Genomic DNA, 10,797 nt, shown 5'->3' with positions numbered 1-10,797 from the left:
TTTCCTTGGGGGTAGGACTGCACTTGTCTGCTCTTCAGGAGAAGACGCAGATGGGAGTCTTTCCACTGCCTGTACTGTGTCTAGCTCAGTCTCCAGACCTTCTAGAACCAGAGAGGTAAGGCATCAGTCAATCTTAATGAGAATCTCAGACCCCAGCCTATCTTCTTCCATGAACAGACGTGCCAGGAGGATGCCGGAGGACTTGATGACCTACAGGATGTCTGCCAGGACAAGCAGCAGACCCAGACAGTCCTTGAAGAACACGGTCCATGGATGTGCCGTTCCAGGGTCCTGAAGCATGGAGTTCGGGGACTAAAGGTTCCAGGAGCTTGAGCCCCTCCCTTTCTCCTTTCTTCATATCAGCTCCAGTCATACTCCCTGAAAGGTCGTCCCAAGACAACTCATACGGCCACATTCTCAGTCGCCTTCCTTGGTTCTTCCCTTTTCCCATCAGTACTGTGCAACGTCCCCCCAGTGGTACTGGCTGGCCCATCTGTGCCCCATACTTTCGCTGGACAAATCCAGAATCCAAAACAGGCATCAGTTGATGGATCTTAACCATAGCTTCAGACCTAGTGGGACATGAAGCAATCCTGAATGCAAGGCCAACAGTACCTCTGTGACCCAAAGGACCCACTGTGGTGTGACCCCCGGAGTCCTTGGGCCCTTTGCTATTTATTGTTCATATTGGGACCTGAAAACACTTCCCATTTCAATATTCTTCCTCTCCCAAGTGTCTCTTTAGTTCAGTGTCAGTTTGCTGTAGTTTGGCCTCATGGACGTTGTCATCCAGGGAGTCTTCACATGTGAGTGTGTAGGTTGGTTGTTTCATAGTCTGACAGGAAGTTGGTTAGGAATGATACTCTTGGACCAGGTTTTCCTTTAAATTAAAATATGTTTAATAGAGGAGATTTAAGTTATTAAAAACTTGGCAGCTTCTGCTACCTCTTCAGGATCTTTAGGAAAATGGCTGAAGAAGGCTGACGCTGTTTGGTGGCATTGCTCTCACCTTCTTTATCTTGAAGTTCAGTGGTTTAATTGAGTCTTAACTGGGCATTTTTCCTCATTAGTTTGCTTGTGAATGGCATATGTGTGGCCCAAAAAGTCAGAGCGCACTGTAGTTCCAGAAACTTTTCTTACCTGTGTCTTTGTAGGCACTGTCTGTGGTGTCTGCTTGGTTCTCAACCCAAGGACGAGGTTCTGGAGGTTCTTGGTCTTCACTGCTTATCAACCTTTCTCTGATGAACAGTCCTTGTGGTTTTGTACAGGCAAACCACTGGTTTTCCAGCCACAGCTAGTTTGTCTATTGTTTTTTGCATGCTTTGTAATACTGTAAGTCCCTTGTTTTGTTTAATCAGCCTGTTAGTCCATTTTTCATGACTATAATTAAATACTTGAGGCAGGATGAGATTTAGCTTCCAGTTTTAGATGCTGTGAGTCCAGTGAGCAAAGTGCGGGGCTCCTGTGTGTGGGTGTGGCAGATGCAGAAGAGAAAGGCCACACCTTGGAACAAGAAGTAAAGGTGACACAGGCCTTTCTAACCATTCTCTGAGGATGGCTATTCAGTATCGGAGGAAACACCTGTCCCGTGATCCAAGGAGTCCCCCCGCCACCCCAGATCCCTCCTCTGAAGGTTTCGTAGTCTGTCAGCACACCATCATAAGAACCAGCTTCAAGCACAGCCACCCCATAGCAGTTGCTCTCTACAGCTCTATTTTGGCATGTATGTATGTATGTATGTGTTATGAGAATCTTTTTCTTTTGCTAGCCGCTTTGGTTTATCCCCCGCCAGTCGCCTGGGCTCTGCCGCGCCAGCCTGGTTCTGGATCCGCATCAGTCCCAAATAAACACACAGGAGGCTATATTCATCATGAAGCTGTTGGCCTTGCTTGTCTCTTACTGGCTAGCTCTGCCTTAAGTAATTACCCCATAATTGCTAATCTAAGTATGTTTCTTACCGGAGAAGTTTCCGGGCTCCTACCCGGCGTTACATGTCGACTCTCTTGTGTTTCCCCTTCCCAGAGTTCTCCTGGACTCCTAGTCCCTCCTATCTAGGTTTCCTATAGGCTCAACAGTACTTTATTGACAAATGCACAGGACTTCCCCCAACATGTATGTATGCATGTATGTATGTATGTATGTAGACAGGGTCTCCTTGATTGGCCTGGAACTCTCTACATAGACCAGGCTGGCCTCAGATTCACAGAGAATCGCCTGCTTCTGAGTGCTGGGATTAAAAGTGTACACTACCATGTCTGTGCATTATTCGTATTAATATTATTACTTGCCTTCAGGCTTTTATGTAGCATATTAAGGTTCCCGCCGCTGAGGAATCATCGGTCCGGCCTCTTTTGTGTTGTGGTTCTCCTGTGTTGTTGATTTGGTTGTCTAGCATTCTTTTTCTTTGCCTAGCATTTGCCTTTGCCTAAAATCCTCTTTCTTTGTCACCCCGTTTCCCAATTTGATTTCTGTTGCTGTGATACAACATCGTGACGAAAGCAACTTGTAGGTGGAAGGTGTTTGTTTTGGTTTGTATTTCCAAGTTATAGTCCATCATGTGGGGAAGTCAAGGCAGCAGAACCAGAAAACAACTAATCACATCACACCCACAGTCTACAGCAGGGAGAAATGGGCACATGCATGTTTGCTTTTGCGCTGCTGGATTTCCCCACTCTTACAAAGTGCAGGATTCTTGTGCCTAGAGAATGGTGCTGCTCACGGTGGACTGGGTCTCCTCACACAGCCAACTTAAGACAACTGCATGGACATGTCCACACGTCATCCCAGTGCAGACAGCCCCTCACTGAAACAGTTACAGCCAACTAGCACACCGTGTTAGGATGTTTCTGCAGCGCGTGTTCCTTTTCATCTCTCTTCAGAAGGCCTCTCAGAGTGGAAGTGGCCACACAGTGCATGTCTTGTGTCCTTTAAATTTTTCTTGATTCCTCTCAGCTTCCCTTACAGTCTGGAGCAGTACTTGAGGGTTAGCTGTGGAACTCTCATCTTCTGTAAGGAGATGGAGTTGAGAAAGCAGTACTTGAGGGTTAGCTGTGGAACCCTCATCTTCTGTAAGGAGGAGGAGTTGAGAAAGCAGTACTTGAGGGTTAGCTGTGGAGCTCTCATCTTCTGTAAGGAGATGGAGTTGAGAAAGCAGGTAGACTAGAGGGGAGCCACAGCAGGCTCACACTTCTTTTATTTTTTAACTGTTTTTATTACTTTAATTTTAAATAGCTTGCTTCACATGTCAATCCCAGTTCCCTCCCCTCCTCCCTCTCCCCTCCCATCCCCCCCAGCCTCCCACCCTATCACCACTTCCTTCCACATATGGGATATCCAGAGTCTGTCATTTCATTCAGGGCAGGGTCCAGGCACTCCCCTAAGAGTCCAGGCTGAGAGAGCATCCCTCTTTGTGTTATGGACACATTTGTATGCCAGGGATAAACACTGATCCACTGCCCAGGGCCCCATAGGTTGCCCAGGCCTCCTCACTGACTCTCACACTCAGGGGGTCTGGATCAGTCCCATGCTGGCCTCCTAGCTGTCGGTCTGGGGTCCAAGAGCTCCCCCTTGTTCAGATCAGCTGTCTCTGCTGGTTTCGCCAGCCCATTCTTTGCCAATTTGCTCATCACTCCTCTCTCTCTGTCGCTGGGTTCCATGGGTTCAGTTCAGTGTTTAACTGTGGGTGTTTGCCTCTGCTTCCATCAGTCACTGGATGAAGGTTCTAAGATGGCATATAGTGTAGACATCAAGTTCATTATCAGGAATGGGCATTCAAGGTGGTCTCTACCCTATTGCTTAGCTTGCCAGTTGGTGTCATCCCTTTAGATCACTAGAGGTCTCACTGGTGCCTGATCTGTCTTCTTTTTTTTTTTTTTTTTTTTTTTTTTTTCGAGACAGGGTTTCTCTGGAGGCTCTCCTGGAACTCACTTTGTAGACCAGGCTGGCCTCGAACTCACAGAGATCCGCCTGCCTCTGCCTCCCGAGTGCTGGGATTAAAGGCGTGCGCCACCAATGCCTGATCTGTCTTCTAACCTGTGACTCCCTCTATTATACTATTTCTCATCCTGTTCTCCCCCTATTCTAACCCCCACTCAACCTTTCCCCCATGACCTACTCTTTCCTCCTCTTCTCCACCTCTCTTTTTCCCAGCTCCCACGCCCCTCCATTCCTCGCCGTGTTCCCAATCTATTCAGAAGATCTTGCCTTATTCCTCTTCTCTGGGGTACCATGCATATCTCTTAGGTTCTTTCCTGTTTCTCAGACTCTCTGTCAGTGGAAGTGCAGACTGGCACTATCCTGATCCATGTGGCTTACTCTTCTTAGACCTCGGCGCTCAAGAAACCTGGAACAGAAAAGGGGAATGTTTGTCCCAGCAGGAGGGACCCAAGTGCTGGCAACAGGGATATCGAGGATGCTCAGTTTTTCTCGAGAAGGGAGCTACAGCTGAATAAGGACACCCCCTCCACACTTACCTTTCTGCATGCGAACTTTTGCTCATTCTCGTCTTCGTTGCCTCCAGATGGAGTTTCCTGAGAGGGTCAGAGCTCCATGTAAGCTGTAAACATCCACATAATAAAATCCAAGACATGGTATCTGCCTTTAACTCTAACACTAGTCAGTGCGGAGGCTCAGTTATGAGCTTGAGTAGGAAAGCTGTAACTCCTTAAGCAAGTGGGTGCTTACCCAGACAAACCTGTGCTGGTGTTGAAGGAATTCAGTTCCACTTTGCCACGTTCTGTCTTTTTTTTGTGTGGGGGGGTGTTGTTTGTTTTGTTTTATTTTTTGAGAGAGGGTTTCTCTGTGTAACAGCTCTGGCTGTCCCAGAACTCATTTTATAGATCAGGCTGACCTCGAACTCACAGAGATCTACTTGCCTCTACCTCCAGAGTACTGGGACTAAAGGAGTGTGACACCACTGCCAGACAGCAGGTTCTGGTTTTTAATTCATCTGTTTTTGTTATTGTTAAAGGAGAAATTCAATACAAATTTAGTAAGAATCTTTTTTCTTTTCCGTTTTAAATATCATCCCTTCCTGTGTGTATGTATGTGTGTGTGTACGTGTGCATACGTGTGTGTGTGAACACGTGTGTGAGTGTGTATGCGTGTGTGTACTCCTGTGTGAGTGTGTACACATGTGTGTACATGAGTGTATGTGTGTGTGTGTGTGTGAGAGAGACAGAGAGAGAGAGAGAGAGCGAGAGAGAGAGAGAGAGAGAGAGAGAGAGAGAGAGAGAGAGAGAGAGAGATCCTCGGTTTCTCACTGAGATGACTTACGGTTGAGGTGACTGCAGCTGCGTTTGGGTTTTATCACTGGGTTGGGTTGTATCACTGGGTTTGTGTTGTATCACTGGGTTTGTGTTGTATCACTGGATTTGGGTTTTATCACTAGGTTTGGGTTGTATCACTGGGTTGGTTTTTATCACTGGGTTTGGGTTTTATTACTAGGTTTGGGTTGTATCACTGGGTTTGGGTTATATCAATGTGTTGGTTTTATCACTGGGTTTGGGTTGTATCACTGCCTTGGGTTTTATCATTGGGTTTGGGTTGTATCACTGGATTGGGTTTTATCACTGAGTTGGGTTGTATCACTGGGTTGGGTTGTATCACTGCGTTGGGTTTTATCATTGGGTTTGGGTTGTATCACTGGGTTTGGGTTGTATCACTGGGTTTGGGTTATATCAATGTGTTGGTTTTATCACTGGGTTTGGGTTGTATCACTGGGTTTGGGTTATATCAATGTGTTGGTTTTATCACTGGGTTTGGGTTGTGTCACTGCCTTTGGGCTTTATCACTGTATTGTGGTTGTATCACTGGGTTGGGTTGTATCACTGGGTTGGGTTGTATCACTGGGTTGGGTTGTATCACTGGGTCCCCTTTAATACCACTACTTTGTTCTCCACAGGTCACCGCTGCCATGGCTCAGTCAAGAACTACATCTGCTTCCCCTGGATGTCTGCCCTCTGCCTGACTTAAAACCCCAGGAAAGGGCGTGCCGTGGTGACATTGCCAGTAGCCAGTCACCAAGTAAGAGGACTTGGTGGCGACCTGGAACACACTGATGAATTCAGGAAATCGATACATAGAAGACTTATGACTGAATTTAACCGGTAGGCCATCAACTGGGAATGATGAACAGGATAGAAATTTTAAGGGTGCCATTAAGCAGATGGTAATCCAACACTTGGACTAAAATTGTTCTTAAAATCTCCTGGGCCACAGGAAATCTCACAGTTATCGTCATGTGTTTGTTTGTCTAAGCTATGCTTTGAAGCAAAAAGAATGAATAAAAGTGTTTAATGTGCATTTTTTACCTGTCCCTTATTTATAATAAACTTATAAGCCCTGCTTTCTGTTCAGTCAGTCTCACTCCTATTGTCCATTCCGAACATTTGGTAATACTTGAGAGGAAAAATACTGCCTTCTAATTGTGACTTGACCCATGCTCAGTGTGATCCAGTTGTCTCTAGAGGGGCGGGTCACACCAGCTCAGCCTGAGCCCCTGGCCAGGAGAGTCGGCAGTTGCGCCTCCACGGAGAGCCCCTCCTAGGGTGTGAGTGCACTTGTAGCTGGGATCTTTTCCTGCCTCTCACATCCTCTCCTGTCTCTTAGACACACGTGCCTGGGTAGTCTCGGCCCCCTGAGAGCTTCTGCTACACATGTCTGCTTCTGCTGCTGTCTGCCCTCCCAGACATGGGTGCTGTCCTGGCTAGTCTTATGTCAGCTTGACACAAGCAAGAGTCATTTGCAAAGAGGGAATCCTAACCATGACAAGTTGGTACCAGGAGTGGGGTATTGCTGTGGCAGACCTGACCATGTTATTTTGGGGAGGATGGCGGAAGGACTTTGGAACTTTGGGCTAGAAAAGCCATTGAGTGTTGAGAGCTCATGGGCTGTTCTGTAGGAGCTTGGGAGATACTGTTGAGAGCAGTGCAGACGATGGAGGCCTGGCTTATGAAGTTCCAGAGAGAAGCAAAGACCATCAGGCCCTCTGCGAAGAATCTTGTCAGCTGGGGCTGGTGAAGCAGCTGTGGTTAAGAAGAGGTCAGCATTGATGAGGTGAAATCTTCTGGAAAGTGTTTCCTGAGGGTCAGCACACAGAAGCCGTTCCAGACATGGCCAAGGCTGTACCTTATGCTGGCAGCTGAACTTGGTGGTGTAAGAGTCAGCCAGGTAGTTCTGGTTTTGGAGGTGTGAAGGGGTCGTGGGGAGCAGCTGAGGCAGCTCTGTGTGGCAGGGCTGCAGTCCCAAAGAGAGTCCAGGCTATTGGTGAAAGTGTAGCCCAGTGGCAGCAGAGGATCCCAGCATTTGGGAGACTCTCGTACCCGTGGCATGCCTACAAACAGGAAGAGGAGCCAGCCGGAGCCTAGAGGACAAGCTGTGTGTGCCGCAGAGGGCACAGCCGGAGAAGAGACCCAGCCCTTTGGAGCAGCCCAGGAGACTGTGAGTGGATCCCAGACATCGGACACTGAGCTATTTACACTGTTGGGGTTTGGTTTTGCTTGGTTCAGATTGTGACGGTGTCCTGGATCTTCCCTCTTGAAACAAGAAAGTCATTTATTTTTGACTTTACGGGAGCCCACAATTGGAAGACTGAATTTTTTTTTTTCCAGACAGGGTCTCTCAGTGACTTTGGAGCCTGTCCTGGAACTAGCTCTTGTAGACCAGGCTGGTCTCAAACTCACAGAGATCCGACTGCCTCTGCCTCCCGAGTGCTGGGATTAAAGGTGTGCGCCACCAACACCTGGCCTTAGGGTCATGATGGTTAATGCTACACACAGATTTGCAGGAGACTGAATTTTTAAAAGAGATTTTAGCTTTTAAAAGAGACATTGGATTTTTAAAATGACTGAATTTTAACATGTCTGAACTTGTAAAGACTGTGGGTTTTTTTTTTTTTAGGATTGTAAGAATGTTTTATATCGTGATGTTAGTGTTAGTGGGTCATCTTGGGAATAAACAAGAAAGAAGAAAGGAAAGATGAGGACTTCATAGTGATGCACCTGGCCGGGCGTTGGTGGCGCACGCCTTTAATCCCAGCACTCGGGAGGCAGAGGCAGGCGGATCTCTGTGAGTTCGAGGCCGGGCTGGGCCGACAGCCTCCAAAACAATACAGAGAAACCCTGTCTCATAAAACAAAACAAAAAAAAAATAGTGATGCACCTGTGTGCCATCTAACAAGAGGTCAGTTGTTCTTTGCTAGTTTTATGTCAACTTGACGAAGGCTAGAGTCGTCTGAAATTGTGGAATCTCAATTGGGGAAATCCCTCCATGAGACCCACCTAGCATTTCCTTAACCTGTGGTTGATGGGGGCGGGCCCAGCCGATTATGGGTGGTGTCACCCCTGGGCTGGTGGTCTTGGATTCGAGTAGGCTGAGTAAGGCAGAGAGGGCAAGCCAGTAAGCCGCACTCCTCCATGACCTCTGCATCAGCTCCTGCCTCCAGGATCCTGCCCTGATTTTCATCTGTGAACTCTTACCTGGAAGTGGAAGCTGAAATAAACTCTGTGCCCACCAAGTTGCTTTGGTTACGGTGTTGGGTCACAGCAGTGATAACCTTGACTGAGACAGATGCTGATTAACAGAGGAGCTGCCGTCCAGTGTGCTGTTTGCGCCTGACCGGGTCTTGCTCCTGGTGTGTTTGTCTTTACTGGAGTGAGACGCAGCAGGGGTTCAGATGTGAGACAGTTGGTCAGAGCTGGAGCGGGGAGGCAGCTCTGCCTAGCCAGCCGGATGTGACTCTTCTCTGAGCTCTGTAGCTGTTTGAGTGGCCTTCAGTTCCTGCCTGTAAAATGGTGGGAATTCCTGCCTCTGCGGACTGAATGTGCGCCCAGTCATCAGACTCATGTTGGATCCTCATCCCTCAAACACTCATGCAGCAGTTCTTGGAAATAAGGGCTTTCGGGAGGCAGTGAAGGCTGAGGGGTCCTAATCCAAAGGATTGGAGTTTTAGACTCTAGAGTAAGTGGTTCTCAACCTCCCTAACACCGTGACCCTTTAATACGGTTCTTCTTGCTGTGATGACCCCCAAGCATAAAGTTCTTTTCATTGCTAATCTTAATGAACTTATCTGATATGTGACCCTGTTGCGTCCCACAGTTTGAGAATCACTCTTAGAAGTAGGGAAAAGCCATTTCCTCCACACGCCCACACTAGCAGGGACCTGAGAGAATGTTTGTAATAGATCCACAACTGTCTGCAAGCCTGGAGCTGACCCCTGGGACTGTAGGCTTGGATGCCTCCAAACAGTGAGAAAAAGTTGTCTGTTTATGTCCCAAGTTATGCTGTTTTCCCCTCCTCCCTTCTTTCTTCCTTCTTCCCTTCCTTTTCTTAAGGCTCAGGCTGGCCTTGAACTCACTGAGTAGCTGAGGACAATCTTAAACTCACTCTTCTCTCTCCACCTACCAAGTGCTGAGGTTCTAGGCATGCATTACCGTGCATGGCTTATGTAGTGGGGGGGGGGGGAGGTGTTGGACCTAGGGAGCTGTGCATGTTCTCAAAGTGTCCTACCCACTGAGCCTCCCTTCCGCCTCTTCCTCTCTGATGACTCACATGTGTGTGTCTGCCCCAGGGGGAGACCCTTTGACATGGAGTGATGTGCAGCCAGGTACCTGGGCAGCCTGTGGCAGGGTGAGTCTGCATGCAGCGTTAACCATCATGACCCTAAGGCCATGTCTCTCTTCCCTAAAGTCCCTGTGATGGCGGTGACCTAGGTTGAAGGTCCCCTCCCCGGCTCACCACACTGAACAAGAGTCACTGAACGACTTACTGTCCCGACAACACCCTCAGGCAAGCTGCTGGAAGCTGGTGCCTTTGGGAATGGATGGCTTCCTGCCTTGACACAGAGCCGTGTGAAGATCTGGCAGTAATATTGTAGAAATAAAGATGTCCGTCCAAATGAAAGCGAGGTTTCTTCAGAGCTTGCAGTGACTGGAGTGGCAGATATCATAACGTGAGGTTGGCAGGGACTCAAGGCAGGCAGAGGAGTGGGGGGGAGACAGGGTAGGGAGAAGGGACCGCTGACAGAGCTGTTGGCCGGGGAACACTGCTCTGACACCGCTGGCAGGGAGCCCGTTGGCCTTGACTGGCCTGGGAATGGAAGCTGCGGGCTGTTTATTCCAGGCAGCTCTGGGGCAATTGTTGCAGAAGTTGTTCTTGAGAGCGTGGCTTCCTGGCTGGTTCCTGTGTATAGGATACAGGTCGCCTACGCACATGGCTACAGATTTATGTGAAAGTTCCTTTGAATGTGTGGTCTGGCTATTGCCTGTGTGCTGTTTCTCCGAATGGATCAAAGCTAAGCTGATTCATGAGATTCGTGTTTGATATTTCATAGTGTTGTTTTACCTGAACTAAGCAGACGTGCCCAGAAATGGCCTTGAAAAAGGAGCAGCTGTCCCTATTTAGAGACTTCCCCTCAGGCAGCTGCCCGGAAGGTGGGAGGCAGGGTTGGACTCTTTGCTCTGCTTTCCTCCGGACTGGTGGCTCTGCGCAGGTGGGGGAGGGGGAGGGACAACTGGCCAAGATTAGCACTCTGGGCACTCTTGCTCACTGTCCATTTTTATATCCATAGTCACAGAATTAGGAAGACTTTTTTGTTTGGTCATCTCTTGTTCCCTCACAGAGTTTCTCTGTGTAACAACCCTAGCTGTTCTAGAACTCACTCTGTGGACCAGGCTGACCTTGAACTCACAGAGATCCGCCTGCCTCTGCCTCCCAAGTGCTGGGGTTAAAGGCGTGGCACAGCCACCTCCACCACCACCATTGCCTGACTTGTTTTTTTTTCAAACTTCATAAACTGTT

At 48.4% G+C, this 10,797-nt stretch overlaps 1 long non-coding RNA gene across 1 annotated transcript; it reads left to right on the top strand.

Moving 5' to 3' along the window:
* Positions 1-3: 3 nt before the first annotated feature.
* On the top strand, positions 4-6,303 carry LOC110341484. The gene is made up of 2 exons (XR_002383441.2): positions 4-115; positions 5,903-6,303. It is a non-coding gene; the product is annotated as an uncharacterized LOC110341484 (long non-coding RNA).
* Positions 6,304-10,797: the final 4,494 nt, after the last annotated feature.

Source organism: Mesocricetus auratus, unplaced genomic scaffold (genome assembly GCF_017639785.1).
Source record: "Mesocricetus auratus isolate SY011 unplaced genomic scaffold, BCM_Maur_2.0 Super-Scaffold_100031, whole genome shotgun sequence".
NCBI lineage: Eukaryota > Metazoa > Chordata > Mammalia > Rodentia > Cricetidae > Mesocricetus > Mesocricetus auratus.
Note: the sequence above shows the minus strand (reverse complement) of the source record. Positions and strands in the feature narration are given on the sequence as shown.